Source organism: Chiroxiphia lanceolata, chromosome 17 (genome assembly GCF_009829145.1).
Source record: "Chiroxiphia lanceolata isolate bChiLan1 chromosome 17, bChiLan1.pri, whole genome shotgun sequence".
Classification (NCBI taxonomy): domain Eukaryota; kingdom Metazoa; phylum Chordata; class Aves; order Passeriformes; family Pipridae; genus Chiroxiphia; species Chiroxiphia lanceolata.
Genome location: NC_045653.1, coordinates 9,595,546 through 9,609,038, shown reverse-complemented (window position 1 = coordinate 9,609,038; position 13,493 = coordinate 9,595,546).

The window sequence follows — 13,493 nt, the reverse complement described above, 5'->3', positions numbered from 1 at the left end:
TACATGCCATTTTACATACCAACAGCTCCGGATTGGCAGTGGCCATATGGCAAATAGCTCAAGGGCGTGGAAATATCTCTCCCATTCCCTTTGCCCCTTTTCTGGTCCTCCCCAGCTCTGTGCAGGCTGTCTTGCTCCTGACCTCCACCCTTGACTGGAGCCGAAATCTTGGTGCTGGAGCCCAGCCACACTCGCTCCAGCCCTGCTCAACCGCCTTTATGGAGTTGCTTTCATTCATTTTCTTCCCCCCCAAACATACCCCCCCACCTCCAAAATCACCAGGCACAACTTGTCTGAACCTATGCCGAGCCTGATAAGCTTTTGGCAACTGCAAGAATAAATTGCTTTAATAAAAATGAAAACCATTTTGGGGGGTGGGGGGAGCAGGGAAGGAGGGGAAGCAAAAGCAAAAATAATGTGCAGGAGAGGGCCCATGTGATCACCTGGCAGGAAGAGGCATTCCCAAATCAAGGCATAAATCATGGAGCTGGGAGCAGCCGGACCAGCATGGGGGCAGGCAGTGGAGCCCTTCACCTCTGAGTTTTATGTGCATGTTCATTTCTGCAAAGAGCACGGAGAGGGTGTAGCTTTTAACGGGTGATGGAGAGGAACGTGCTAAAACACTTCCCAAAAGGAATTGCACGCTGGACTGGGCTCCTGGGGAGGACTTGGCAGCGGTTTTGCTGGGGTAGGTGTGCTTGGAGCCCTTGGGGAAGGATGCACAGAGGAAGGGGAGAGGGAGGGTTTGCAGGAGCCATCCCCCATCCACTCTCATGTGCCAAGTATGCTTGCTCCATACCATCCCACACCAAGGCAAGGGAGGAGATGGGCAAGGGGACCCTGCAAAAACCATGTCTGGAAGGTTGTGAATTGGAAACAGCCCTTTGCATGATGGGGGAGAATTTGGCCCAAATCCACCACGGTAACCCAAGGAATTTTCACGCTTGGAGATGGACTTTACAGAGGTCCTTGTAAATACATTGGATGATGTTGTCTTTATTTGTGCTCAGGAGGAAGGGACATAAATCCTGGGCTGGCACAGCTTGAGCTGTGGCACTGCACAACTGCATATGCCGTGCTCTGAGTGTCACACCACGGAGGCATCAGAGAGCAGTGAGGGGGTTTTGCAGCCTAACTTGGTGGGCAGCCACTATTTATTGCCTAAAGGTTGATCAGCCACCACTGAAAACCAGAGAATTAGGTTTTCTAGGTTTTTTTTCTTAAAAAATTATTATATAATGGGAGACTGGTGAGAAACCAGTGATAGATTAGTGGCACTGGATACTCCACAGCTGGTTTGACATTCACTTCAACTGGACTCAGGCAAATCATCTCTTCATGACTTTTATTGTGGTGTGATCATTTTGCTGCTGGTTTTCCATCATGGGAAATAAGAGACGAAAACAGAGAAAAAAATCCAACTTTGGCACGTTCAGGGTTTGTAAGTTGGTTGTTCAGGTGCTGCCACGCTGGAGATAACACATTAAGGAGAGCCAAGGAGAGCTATGAAGCATCTTTCTTTCCAAGGATCTGGGCCAGAAATGAGGTTCAAAACAAGTTTTCTTGTCTTTAAAACTGAGATATTATTGATTAATTAATTACAGAGGAATAAATGACATAGTTGTGTGTTATGGGTAAACCATTTAAAGCCTAAGGGCTGTCAGGAGCCTTTCCAGTGAAAAGCTTTGCTAACGAAGCAGTTGTGAAAAATATTTACTGCCAGAGTTTCTTCGATTGACATTTGTATCTTCTCTAATTTGCCAAACTGTGCAGTTGGAGCCATTTTCATGGGACTATAATTTATGGGCAGGGTTTTTCCTTCACTTCACAATGTCTGTGTAAAAAAAACCTGAAGCCTCTTTTACTCTGAAAGTCACACTTAATTTTTTATTTCTTTTTGGCCAGGGGAGGAGGGAGGGGCAAGGGAAAATGGATATTGTAGGAGATAGAGCAGAGATGGAGCAGTAAGAGATAGGAAGGACTGTTAAGTGCATTTTCTCAAGCTATGGGTCATGACTGCTTAAAAGAGAGCCAAGACATGTCAGAGAACAGCAGGGTCATCCTTGATTTGGCTAAGTGGAAACCAGCTGAAAATAGACCTGGATCCTTTCTTCCTGTAGAAAAATTGATGAATTTTCGACAAGATCAGCATCCTGGTAGAGCTTGGATGGGAGCACAGGTTGGAAGAGGGGCTGCCTGGCTATCCTCCACCCCTGGGCAGCGGGAGTTGGCTGTGATCAATACCTACATGTTTCATGTTAGTGAGGAAATGGTTAAAAAAAACACCCTAATTGCATTAATGTCCTTCTTGCAGAAAGAGGGGAAGGCAGAGTTGGGGGGAGGAGAACCCCAGCAGTGCAGCCTGTTTGTATTTCTCCAGCCTGGGCAGAGCTGCTGCTGACTGAGGGGTGGCATGAAGATGGATGAGGCAATAAGAGGACATTTTTGTAAAGCTTAAGAAATGTTCATTTCAACAGGCTGATTCACTGAGAGGGAGGGGACTAACTTCTGGCACAGCCCACCCAGTCCTCAGCATCCTCAGCATGGAGCCAGGCACCCTGAGCTCTGCAAGCCACACCATCCACAGAGCCAGACTGGTTTTTTAGGGTATAAAATATTTATACCTTGGGCTATTGGGAAAATGCGAGCAACAGTAATAAGAACAGGTGAATTTAAGTGGGATCACAAAAACTTACAACGTGTTTCCTGACTAGACAAGTTGTGCCAAAGCCTGACATTGACAGCTACCTTCCCATCATCTTTTTGCACTTCATTGAGAACACCTGTCACCCACTTTTCTGATGTCTTTGTACTCTCCTGCATGTTTCCAGCACCTTGGAAGGAAAGAGCAGCACACTCAGAGCGTTTGCAGCCCAGATGGTGCAGGTTCGAGAAGGCAAAGGAAAACTGAGCCAGAGTGGAAAGGACTCATCTGCTTCTCCTTCCAACAGAGAGAAAACACTTGCACTAGCTGCCCTTCTCCCACCTGATCTGGTGTTTTGTCTTTTAGTAATGGAAATTTAAGGTAGGTTTTTCCATGAGGACTTCTGAGATCTGAGCATTTCCTCCAGGGTTAAAGCAGCTCCCTCTCCCCTGCACCCTGTGCCACCCAGTGCCACCCCACGCAAATCCAGGATGAGGTGGTGCAACCACAGTGCACAAAGGCAGGATGCCTTTCTTATTTTATTTAAGTGCTTATAGTACCATAAAACTGGTTTTGCTTAGCCTCTCTTTATCCCACTTTTATAGAGCCTTTCCATCCTTTCAAGGTGAGAGAAGCAACCAGCAACCTCCTTGCCCTTGTCCTGCAGCTGATGATGCTCCATCTGCATCCGTCAGGTCTGGCAGCCAGCGCTGCCCGGTGTGATGGGACCCCTCCCAGTTTGTGGGCTCCCAAATCCTGACTCAGGCGATGTCCCGGGGCTGTGTCCTGTGCAGGCAGCTGCAGGCAACAGAGGCGTTTCAAAGCCAGAGAGCAGCCTCTGGTGGAAGCTGCCTGCTATGCGTGTGCTGCCTTCTCAGTGTGTGCTGTGTGCTCTGTGTGCTGCCCTGCCACAGCTCGGCAGTGCTGGCAGGATGGGGAGGCTTATCCAGGGAATGTTTCGATCTCTTATTGCAGCACCTGCCTGGTAACATTGACCTACTTCCCCTTTATATTCTGCCTTTGTTTCTGACTGTCCTGCTGAAATGAGCCCAGTGATGCTGCTTGTTCTTGCTGCAGGAACTCTGAGCATCAGTTGGTGGGTTTGCTCTGATGGGGTTTGATGAAAAGCCCAAGAGGATCAGGCTCTGAAGTGCCCTCAGGCTGATATGTGATGAGTGACAGGACAAGGGGAAATGGCTTCAAACTGACAGAGGGCAGGGTTAGATTAGATATTAGGAAGAAAATCTTCACTATGAGAGTGGTGAGGCACTGGCACAGGTTGCCCAGAGAAGCTGTTTGCTTGATCCCTCATGTCTATAAGTTACTGCTAATGATGTAGGGATGTTTTGTCAGCACCCTAATGGGCTTTAACAGCCCTGAGCATCCTCACCTGGGGGCTTCACTCACATCCGTGGCCTAGGAACCCATTTTAGCCCAGCAGGAGACTGTCAGCCCCTGTCCCAGTGATGCTGCAGGATGTTGGTCTCCAGCTCTGGCTGTGTCACCATGAAATCACATGGTGGCCTAGGCTCTTGAATGAACCTGCATGTGATCTCCAGCTCTGCCCTGCTCCGTGCTCAGGTACTGCAGCCCAGCCCATGGGGAGCATCCCTGCTGGGTGTCTTTAGTCTCCTGTGGTGGCCCCTTCAGTGGGAACAAATAATGTCCTTTCCTTCATGACATAGGGGAATTTTTTCCATTTTTTTGATCCTATGGAATGAAGGACAAGCTGCATCCATAACAAGTGTTATTTTTGGTGACCAGCTTAGGCGAAAGCCTCACTCTCTCTTACCCTTTGCTTTTGGGTGGGGGGCAGTATGTGTTTCTTTCCTTATTTTTATTTTTTTTTCCTAGAAAAAAGGGCTTGAAATTGTTTTTTAATTTTTATTTAAGTTCCCAGTTGTAAAGAAACTGATGTCCTGTCCAGATCTTCTGGCTTTTAAGCCTGGAGGCAGAGCAATCTTTAGTGCAATCACAGTTCCTGAGAGCAGTCTGTGTGATCACCAGCAGACACCTGCAAGACAAGGTGGAGGTTATATGGAGATGCTTCCCAGAAATGTCCATTTTTCCTTCTGCACCAGCACAATGCTTCCAGACAGCTGCTCCTGCCTTGAGCCACCTCACTCCCACAGGCAGCTGCTACCATTAATCCCACTTTTTGGTGTTTCCCCTCCCAATGCCCTGTGGGAGATGCAGCAGATGGAGCAGTCACTGAACCATTGGAGGCAAGCGTGGGATGGTGTTCGTGCTCCCATGGCTCATGCCACATGTCCCACCATCACTGCTTGGAGATCTGGCTGCTGCAGGTGATCTCCCCAAGCTCCACACCTCCCTGTTACCCCACTGCCCCTCCCATGATGTCACGGGGCTGGTCTGAGCAAGGACCTCTCTTCCACGTGGTTGCCACTAATTCCACCACCACAAACATCAGCCTGAGGTACCAGACCATATCAAGCCGTCAATCTCTAATTGTTGTATCCATCAGTAAAACAAAAAGCCCAAAGGGAAAGGGAATACTGAGGCCAAGAGCTCTCTCTGCCCATTGTACGTGGCTCATGAGAAGCCTTGGATGGAAAACAGCCCCCTTAGCCCTAAACTGTGTACCTCTTGCAGAGAAATGAGTCAGGAATTTCATGCACGTAGAGCAATCACCAAACAGTCCCTACAGGTCTGCCCGGGACCACAGCTTCCCGAGCAGCTGCTTGTTTACCTGCCACCCATTTCCATAGCATGGGCGTGCAGCTGCATTCCTGGGAGCCCCAGCTGCTCTCACCTGCCTGACCTGTCCATGCTGGGGGAGCAAAGCTCGAAGCCACTGTTCGGCAGCGGAGCTGCAGATGGGTGATGTGATTCCTCCAGGGAAACACTGCCAAGGATGCTCAGTGCTCCCCTGGGATGACTGAGGAGCCAGATCAGCAGATGCAGTGTAAGGCAGCACGGTGATATCGCTGCTGGTGGATGGATGGGACTTTACACCAGCTGAGGGTCTGAGCTGCTGGTTGGGCCCCGAGCTCTGCACAGTGCAGGATGACTCAGAGGAGGAGAAGCTCAGCCTATCCAAATCCCCTTCCATAGGAGTTTTCCCTATCCACCGGGAATATCACAGGGAAAGCACCCTCCCCAGCTTACGTGTCCTGTTAAGCAACAGGGACGCGTCCCTCCTGAGCCAGAGCCACGCTCGGAGGTGGCTGTGCCAGCACAGCAGGGCCCCGTGCTCACCAGGCAGCTTTCAGCTGAGCAGGATGTGCTGTCTGGGTCCCAGATATGTAGGCAAAAACTTTTTATTGCTTTTTATCAGTGCCATGCTGATGGGGAGCAAGTGCATCTCTTTCTTTCACAGCCCCTGCGTGCTGCTGCTCTCTGCAGCAATGCAGGGGAAGGCTGTCCCTGCCCAGCCTGGGTAGGGGAATCCGTGCCAGCATTTTCCCCAGGGGATGCTGCACTTCAAAGGCTCAGGAAGTGTCCATTTTGCCTTCAGCTCCACCAGCCCACGGTTCTGGGTGGAAGCTGCTTGTGTCAGCAGCTGGAGCTGGGAGGCAACCCAGGCTAAGCCAGGGCTGCTGGCCAGGATCAGCACCCAAGTCACCTAGCCTTTTCTCACTGGTCCCCAAAGCATCCCCAGCCACTGCAAAGGGCCCCCAAAAGACAGTCCAGGACCACGGGCTTTCATTGTGCACTTGCAAATAGCCATTTATGTCACTTTGGGTGCATCCCTTCCTCTCTCCCAAGTGTTTGGGCTAGGGGCTGTTGTGTACCCTGGGCTGTCTCACTCTAGTTTAGTTGGACACTGCTGCTGTCACATTTTATTTCTCTTTTTCTCTTCCTCTCAGAAAGTGCCAAGTTATATAAAATGAAAAAAAAATCCCATCTTAATGGTGGATGAATTATTTAAAAGGGTCTGTTTGCTAATGTGATTGACTTCAACCAACAGCACAGGTTGAGCTGTAATTATGGGAAAACAATCAAATCTCTATCTGGGTTCACACCATACTGGTCTTGCCACTTTTTGTATTATAGCAGAACCTGTTGGGCGACTTTAGTTAAGCTGAGCCTCCTTTCTGCTGCTGGGGCAAAGAAACACAAACCAGTAGAGCCAGTCAGACTGCAAGGAAAAATTATGGCTTATTGTCTGTGCAAGTTCACCCACACTGCTCACTCCTGTCTCCTGCGTCCCAGATGACCGTCTCCGGATCACAACCTAACTGAGCTCAAGGAGTCAAGGAAGAGACACAGACACAGTCCTCCAATGTGAGTATTGTGCTTGCACTGACTTTTATCTGCCCCCTGGCATCCTGGGCTGTGTTACGTAGTTGGGAAGGGAGCTGGCATGAGCCACGCACAGAGCATTGCCCAAAATTCGCTGAGCAGAGCGCCGGGAGAGCTGTCACTTGGTGCTGGCAGATGGAGCCTGTCCAGCTCCCATCTGATGGGCAGAGGCTGTTGTGTCACAGGTTTGCTTGCTTTTCTGTCCCCTCTTGGAGTTCAAGGAGGAAATTTGGATTCCTCTAGCAGCTGGGGAGTCCAGTGTTTCTGTCAAAGTGGTGGCTCTGCCTCTGCAGAGGTGTGGGGTCGGTGGGGAGCAGGACTGAGCCCACCTGGGCTGTGCGGCCGCTGCCCAGCCGGGAACCCAGGGCTCTCCTCTGCTCTAACAAAAACTTTTCCTCTGGCATTTTCCACTTGAGTGTGAGAGGTAATGAGATATCCCTGCACTACAAAATGCAGAGAAATGGCATCCAGCTCTGGCTCAGATGGAGTGAAATAGCTGTGGCGGGTCAGAGTGATTTGTGGGTGTCATGGTTTATGTGAGTACCAGGGAATCTGGTGGCATTTGCGTTTAGCGAGCAGAGATCATCAAAGCCTTCCCTGAGCAAACACCCAGGCTGTGTGACAGCCGTGGTGTGAGCAGAGATGGGGCTGTGGCCATGTGGGATGCCCTGTGGGAGCGTGTGGGCTGGCAGAGGTGCCCATCCTGGGCAGGTAGCACTGCTCACCTGGGTGTTAGTGCTGGGCACTGAACGGGCATCTGATCACACCTGATCCACCTTCCATGCAGCATCCCAGGCAGCACTGGACTGCACCAAAACATGCACATGCTCAGCAGTAAATAAGTTTCAATGGGGTTGTGGGTCTCCCTTCCCACCCTGTTTCACACCCTGAATTGGTCACATCTCTGTTGCCAAGGCTAAGAATAAATTTGCTCCTTTTTTCCTCAGTGGCAGCTTGGAGCTGGGTTGTGGTGGCCCCTGTTAGCTGGGTGAGGTGGCCCTCTGTCCCCCACCTCCATCCCTGTTGTGTTCTTCATGGGACATCCTGACAGTGCCCTCCTGGGTTGTCCAGTTCTGTTCCTTCAGGCAGTACAAATATTCAGCAAGGCTGGCGCTCAACCCCAGGCACAAGGTGCCTGACTGTTACTGACTGCTGTAGTTCCTTTTTCCTACTTTCAATCCTGGAGGAAGGAAGTGATGGTGGGATTGCTGCAGGGGAGAAGCTGTGTCCACACATGCTGCCTCCTGGTACAGGGGTTTGTTGCTGTGGGTTGAACTGTCCCCACTACCTGTTCCTTGTCCCTTCTGCTGGAACAGTCCCCCAGTGGGGAATTTTCTGAGTGCTCTTACAGGGTAGATGATCACAGATTGTCCCCCAGCTTCACTGGAGGATACAGGTCACTGATGCACAGTATGGATTCAAAACCCAGCCTGGGCAGCAAAGTGTCCCCAACACCAATGTGTCACCAGGCATTTGGGACAAACAGAGATGCCTCAGTCCATAAAAATGCCCAACTGTAGCTGTCCCATCTATTGGGTGACACAATGTGGGGCTGAGCTGGTAAGAGAGGACCCATCCTTGGTGCTGCAGCAGGGCTAAACACTCGGGATGGTTTTTCAGAACCGACTCTTCCTAGCACATTACCCCTTTGTTAAACAGTGCTGAAGAGAAAAGCTGATTCAGTCAAAGACTTCCTCAGCAAGGGAAAGAGATCTGTTCTTTCCATTTACATGGCCATTAGCTTGACTCAGGATGCCCATGCACTCACTGACACAGCAGGAGCAGGGGTTGCCAGTTTACAGAAGAGTGATCGCAGTAGAACTTCATGCCCCTTACCCCCTGCAAGTCCTGCTTTCCCACACAGGACCAGGAATGATGAATTCCCCATGTCAGGAGCACTAAGGGCTCCAAGGCATGCTGCTGTGGAGGTCTTCTGCCGTGGAGAAGAAGACAGTGAGACCAAGATGCTCTCCAGGCACCATGTACAGTATAACAGCGTCACAAGCAAACTGTGGGGTGATACCATCCTTTATTAGAGATTCCCAGGGTATTTTCCTCCCACTGTCCCCAGCCAAGGGCTCTGGGGCTCGGGGAGAGAGTGGGAGTGTGTTAGCTGGGCTGGTGGAGGCAGTGACCACGTGCCTCCGCTCCCAATGGGGCCTTGAGCTATTCCCCGAACCTCACCACTTCTCAATTAAAACACCTGAAACACACGATAATGCTTCGTTACCCACTTCCCAGAGCATTTTGAGGTGTTAATTAAGTAATGTTTATAGAAGCTGTGGTTACCTCAAGATGCACAGGCAGATAAGTGGCTACTTTTAATAACCTTCTGAATCCTTGTGCAGGCACACAAACCTGCCCACAGATCTGTCCAAAGCCCACCATGCTCTGTGGAGCATCATGGCATGACTGGTGGGTCCAAATATCATTCCTCCTCAAGTGGAGAGAAGAACAAATATTTAGTGTTAAACCTCAGCAAAGCAGCAGAAGCTGAGGAGTGGGAGGACAAAACCTCCCTCCCAGCTGGGTACAGTGCAAGGAGAGCCCCCCAAACTGTTCACTTGGCTATATAAAAGCCAAAATCCATTTCCTGGGTGTAGTCAGGTATTGCAGAGGACCAGCAGCTCCTGCTTTAGTGATCCTGCAAGGCCAGGGTAGCAAAGACTGTGTTGCGAGGAGGGATGTCCCAGTTCCCAGGGAAAACAGGGGGTCTCAAGCAGAAATGAGGCAATGAAAGAAAACCCCCATTGTTTTGGTGGTTGCCACAGTAGTTAGAAAAGCAGGAGCTGCCTCCATAGGGCTGGGGTGGTGGGGTAGAAATTAAGCTGCTGGGCTTGTGATCACCGTGGCTGTGCTGTATTATGGCAACAGAGACTTTACGGGGTAGAAGTAAATCTGTGTGCAGGTTGGGACTTGAGGCTGGAGCTTTATCTTGGAGGATTCACTCCTGTTTTCCTCTCCCTGCGATGGGACACGTCTGTGCACACATGAGCAGGGGCAGCATCTCCCTGGTGCTGCTGGTCCCATTTAACCTGTTCAGGGGGCTGTGACCAGCACCAGTCCCCAGCAAACCCGAAGGGTCATTGAGGCAGATCATAGCCCTGCTGGAGCTCCACACCACCCGGCTGGGACCCCCAGCAGAGGAGACCCTGGGGCTGGGTGTCAGCAGCAAGAGCTTGCTGCAAACCGGCCCCTGGGCTGGCAGAGCAGCACAGAGCAGCTGCCCTGCTTCTGGGAGGATTTTCAGGTTGTACAAGGTGGAGAAAGGCACCAAATCCTCCTCCCTGGAGAAGCAAGAGCCAAGGCTGCTCCTCCTGTCTCACCTGTTGGGGGGTAATTTTGCAATCTGCCAGCCCCTATCCAGCACCCACAGCAAGCCCAGTGCAGCAGAGAGCAGGCACTGAGCTCCATTTTGGGACAGCCTGTGCCATGTTAAGTCATGCGAATAAATAAATACCCAGCAAGAAAAAGAAACCCTCAACACACACAAAAAAAAAGCCCTCTTCAAACTGTCAAGCTCGCAGTACCTCAGCAAAGAGCATTAGCTCCACCTTGGCCTGTGAAGTACTCCTGGTACTGCAGATTTTCCATGAGTGATCAGGCAGTTTTTCTGAGTAGAAATTTGTTTTATAATTCTAAAATTAGACCAGGAACATAGTAGGGTAGCCAAGGAAAGAAAGTTTGGCTGGTCAAAGCAGCTCTGCCCGGCAATCACCCAATGAGGAGTGTATTACATCAATCCAGCCTGGAGCTGAACGACTCCAGCACTGCTGATGGGGAAATATCTGGTGGCAAATCCATTAAGCTTCACTGATCCCCATGGTGTTAGAATGTCACAGTTCTGCCTTTTTTTTTTTTTTTTTAAGATTAAAGCTTGTTTAACTAATGAGCTTCTTTATCCTTCTGAAAGGAGACAGTGCTGAGGGTGGGGATGTGTGTTGGTTATTGTGAGCGTGGCAGGCAGTGCTGGGGTGGTGCTGAGAGGCCAGGAACACCCCGGGCACTGGGGAATGGGGGACAGCTGTGCTGTTAGAGCCGGTTGTCTGAGTCCATCCCCTCCCAAGGCCACTCAGACAGGACAGAAAATAACCTCTCTGCTGCTTTTCCTTTCCACAGCCGGGAGCATCCCACTCCAGGGATGCCATCAGTACCCAGGCATTGCCTAGGGCTGTTCCAGTCCTGTGCATGAGAGCTGACATTCCTGGGGGACCCTGTACACCAACCTGGACCCCTTTTCCTGCCCTGAGCTGACCATCAAGACATGAGGAGAGCAGGTGAGCAAAGCCACAGCAGTCAACAACTGCCCCAGGTCCTGGGTTTTCCAAACCCTCCAGATTTAGGGGCTGGCTGAGGAGTTTGCCTTTGGTCCCTGACACTGGGGCTCTGTTTGCAGAGGGCACCTGTCACTTTGAAATACGTCCAGCCCTGCCGGAACACCAAAGGGCTGCTCCCGGCCCCTCCGCGGGGCCACATCCGGCACTGCTGGGTGTATATCACAGTGACAGCTCTGGAAAGGGCTCAGGGCTGTAAATGAAATCCCTGTCTCAGAGAGTGAGCTCGACACCGAGGGACTCTGTGGTCTGGGCTTCATCAATAAATCTCCTTCAATAAATCCTCTGGAGCAGGACAGAAGAGTGGGGGGCTGCGGCTTCGCGCCTTGACCAGTCCACAGTGGGTGAGAAGGGAGCAAAGCTGAACCCCTCAGAGAGCCTGGGCTGCCTGTGGGGTTGCTCTGCTGCAGCAAAAGGCTGAATACTGGGTACAGGTACACAGGGAACGGTGCTCATGCAGGATCCCTGTTACAGTGTGTGTGCACAGACCAGAGACCCAAAGTCCTCTCCAGGTTTGCCATAGAGAGGCTGTCTTGTCTGCAGGCAGGTTGGGGTGCTGGCATCTCAAAAGCACCAAAAACAGCAATAGCATTTCCCCACTGATTGGATCCGCAGCAGGTCACAGGTCCCTGCCCACCTGAGGGCTCTGAGGAAAAGAAAATCAGGAGTGAACCCCAACCCTGGTGGCACTGCAGCCGTGCATGGAAGGCAAAGCTGCTGCCCACACCCCAGCCCCGAATCTTGATCTGCCGGGCTCTGCCCGCAGCGCTGAGTCACAGCTGCAGGGATCCGGATCTGGCACAGAGCACCTGGGCTGCCCCTGCGCCCTCCACCTCCCACCACAGCCCAGCCCAGCCCTAGCTGCCTGAACCACAGGCTGGCACCAGTCCCAGCCAGGGTGTCACCTTGCCAGGATGTCCCAGCTGGAGCCTTGTGTCCTGAAATGCTGGGTTCAGCCCTTGGAGACACCAGCCTTGGGGAATGGGCAGCACCGAGGTGGGCAGGGGCTGATCCAGCCCAGCGAGCAGAGTAGGGAGCTCATGCAGCACCCCTGGCTCTGTTCCCAGTTGCAATCCCTTCCCAGATTACAACAATAGGGAATGCAATGGGAATTAGTACCTTCCCAGCCAGCACTTGGGGTTTCAGTCCCATGACAGCAGTGGTGGGTCTCACAACCTCCCTTCAGCCCTGGGGAGGTGCCGTGCTCAGGGCAGAGCCAAATTTAGGACTCAGTGATCTTGGAAAGCGCTTCCCATGGATGTCAGGGGTTTGGGTTTTTTTCTGTTTTGCAGTAGAACCAGGTGTTGTTTCTCCTGACTGGTTATTCAGCTGTGGCTCTTGAGGCTGAGTAGCAGAGATCAGTCCCCAATCCCATTTCACAGTGGCCCATCTCAAGCTGCGTGAGCCGTCACAAGCCACACCGTGCTTTGGGTAGCTTTTATTTGCTGGGATAGATCACCCAGCCCTGGAAAAGGGTGAGTTATTCCCGGGGAGGTGGGAGCGATGAATATTTTTAATATTTTTTTTCCCAGAGAGCGAGATCTCTCTCTGTTCATACCAGATTTGCTCAGAAGCCAAACAAAGTGACTCTGGGATGGTTCATGTTCAGGCAGCTGTTGTGCTGATCCGAGCGTGCCGAGAGCACGCGAGCCGAGCTCACTGTCTGTGCTTGCTGGCGCGTGCCTCATTTCTTTTGAAAATCAGATGCTTTAGGGGAAACTTTCTTCTTCCAGCTCTGCGTGCCCACATCTTGCATATGCAGGCAATCTGGCACACCTCTGCTCCGCGTGCAGATAAAGGCACGGGCGGGCTGCCGGCAGCAAGCTGGGCTGGGAGAGGGCTGGAACCCAGTGGAAAACTTCCCATGCCGCCGTGGGGCTGTAAAACCCAGCTCCCAGCCCACTCTTCACTTTCCAACAACAGAGGGGAGGTTTTCTCCCTGGTCATCTCTTCGTGGCTGAAGGCTCAGTGTCCAGGTGCTTTGTTGGGATTGGGATTACTGGCCATGACTCACTAACCCGGTATGACTTTTAGGGGAGAAGCTCCTGTGTGGCAATGCTGAATGCCTTGCTGTGGAAGTCTGTCTTCTCCCAGAATGGTTTTCGTGGTTCTGGAAAACCCCACAGCTGTTGTGTCCACCCCAGATTCCTGCAGGGCTTGGCTCTGCACACCACCTCTCCTGGTTTTCTGTAAAATTGGGTGAAAAACTCTGGTGTCTCCGAAGGTTCCCAAGGGGCTGCAGCCAGCAA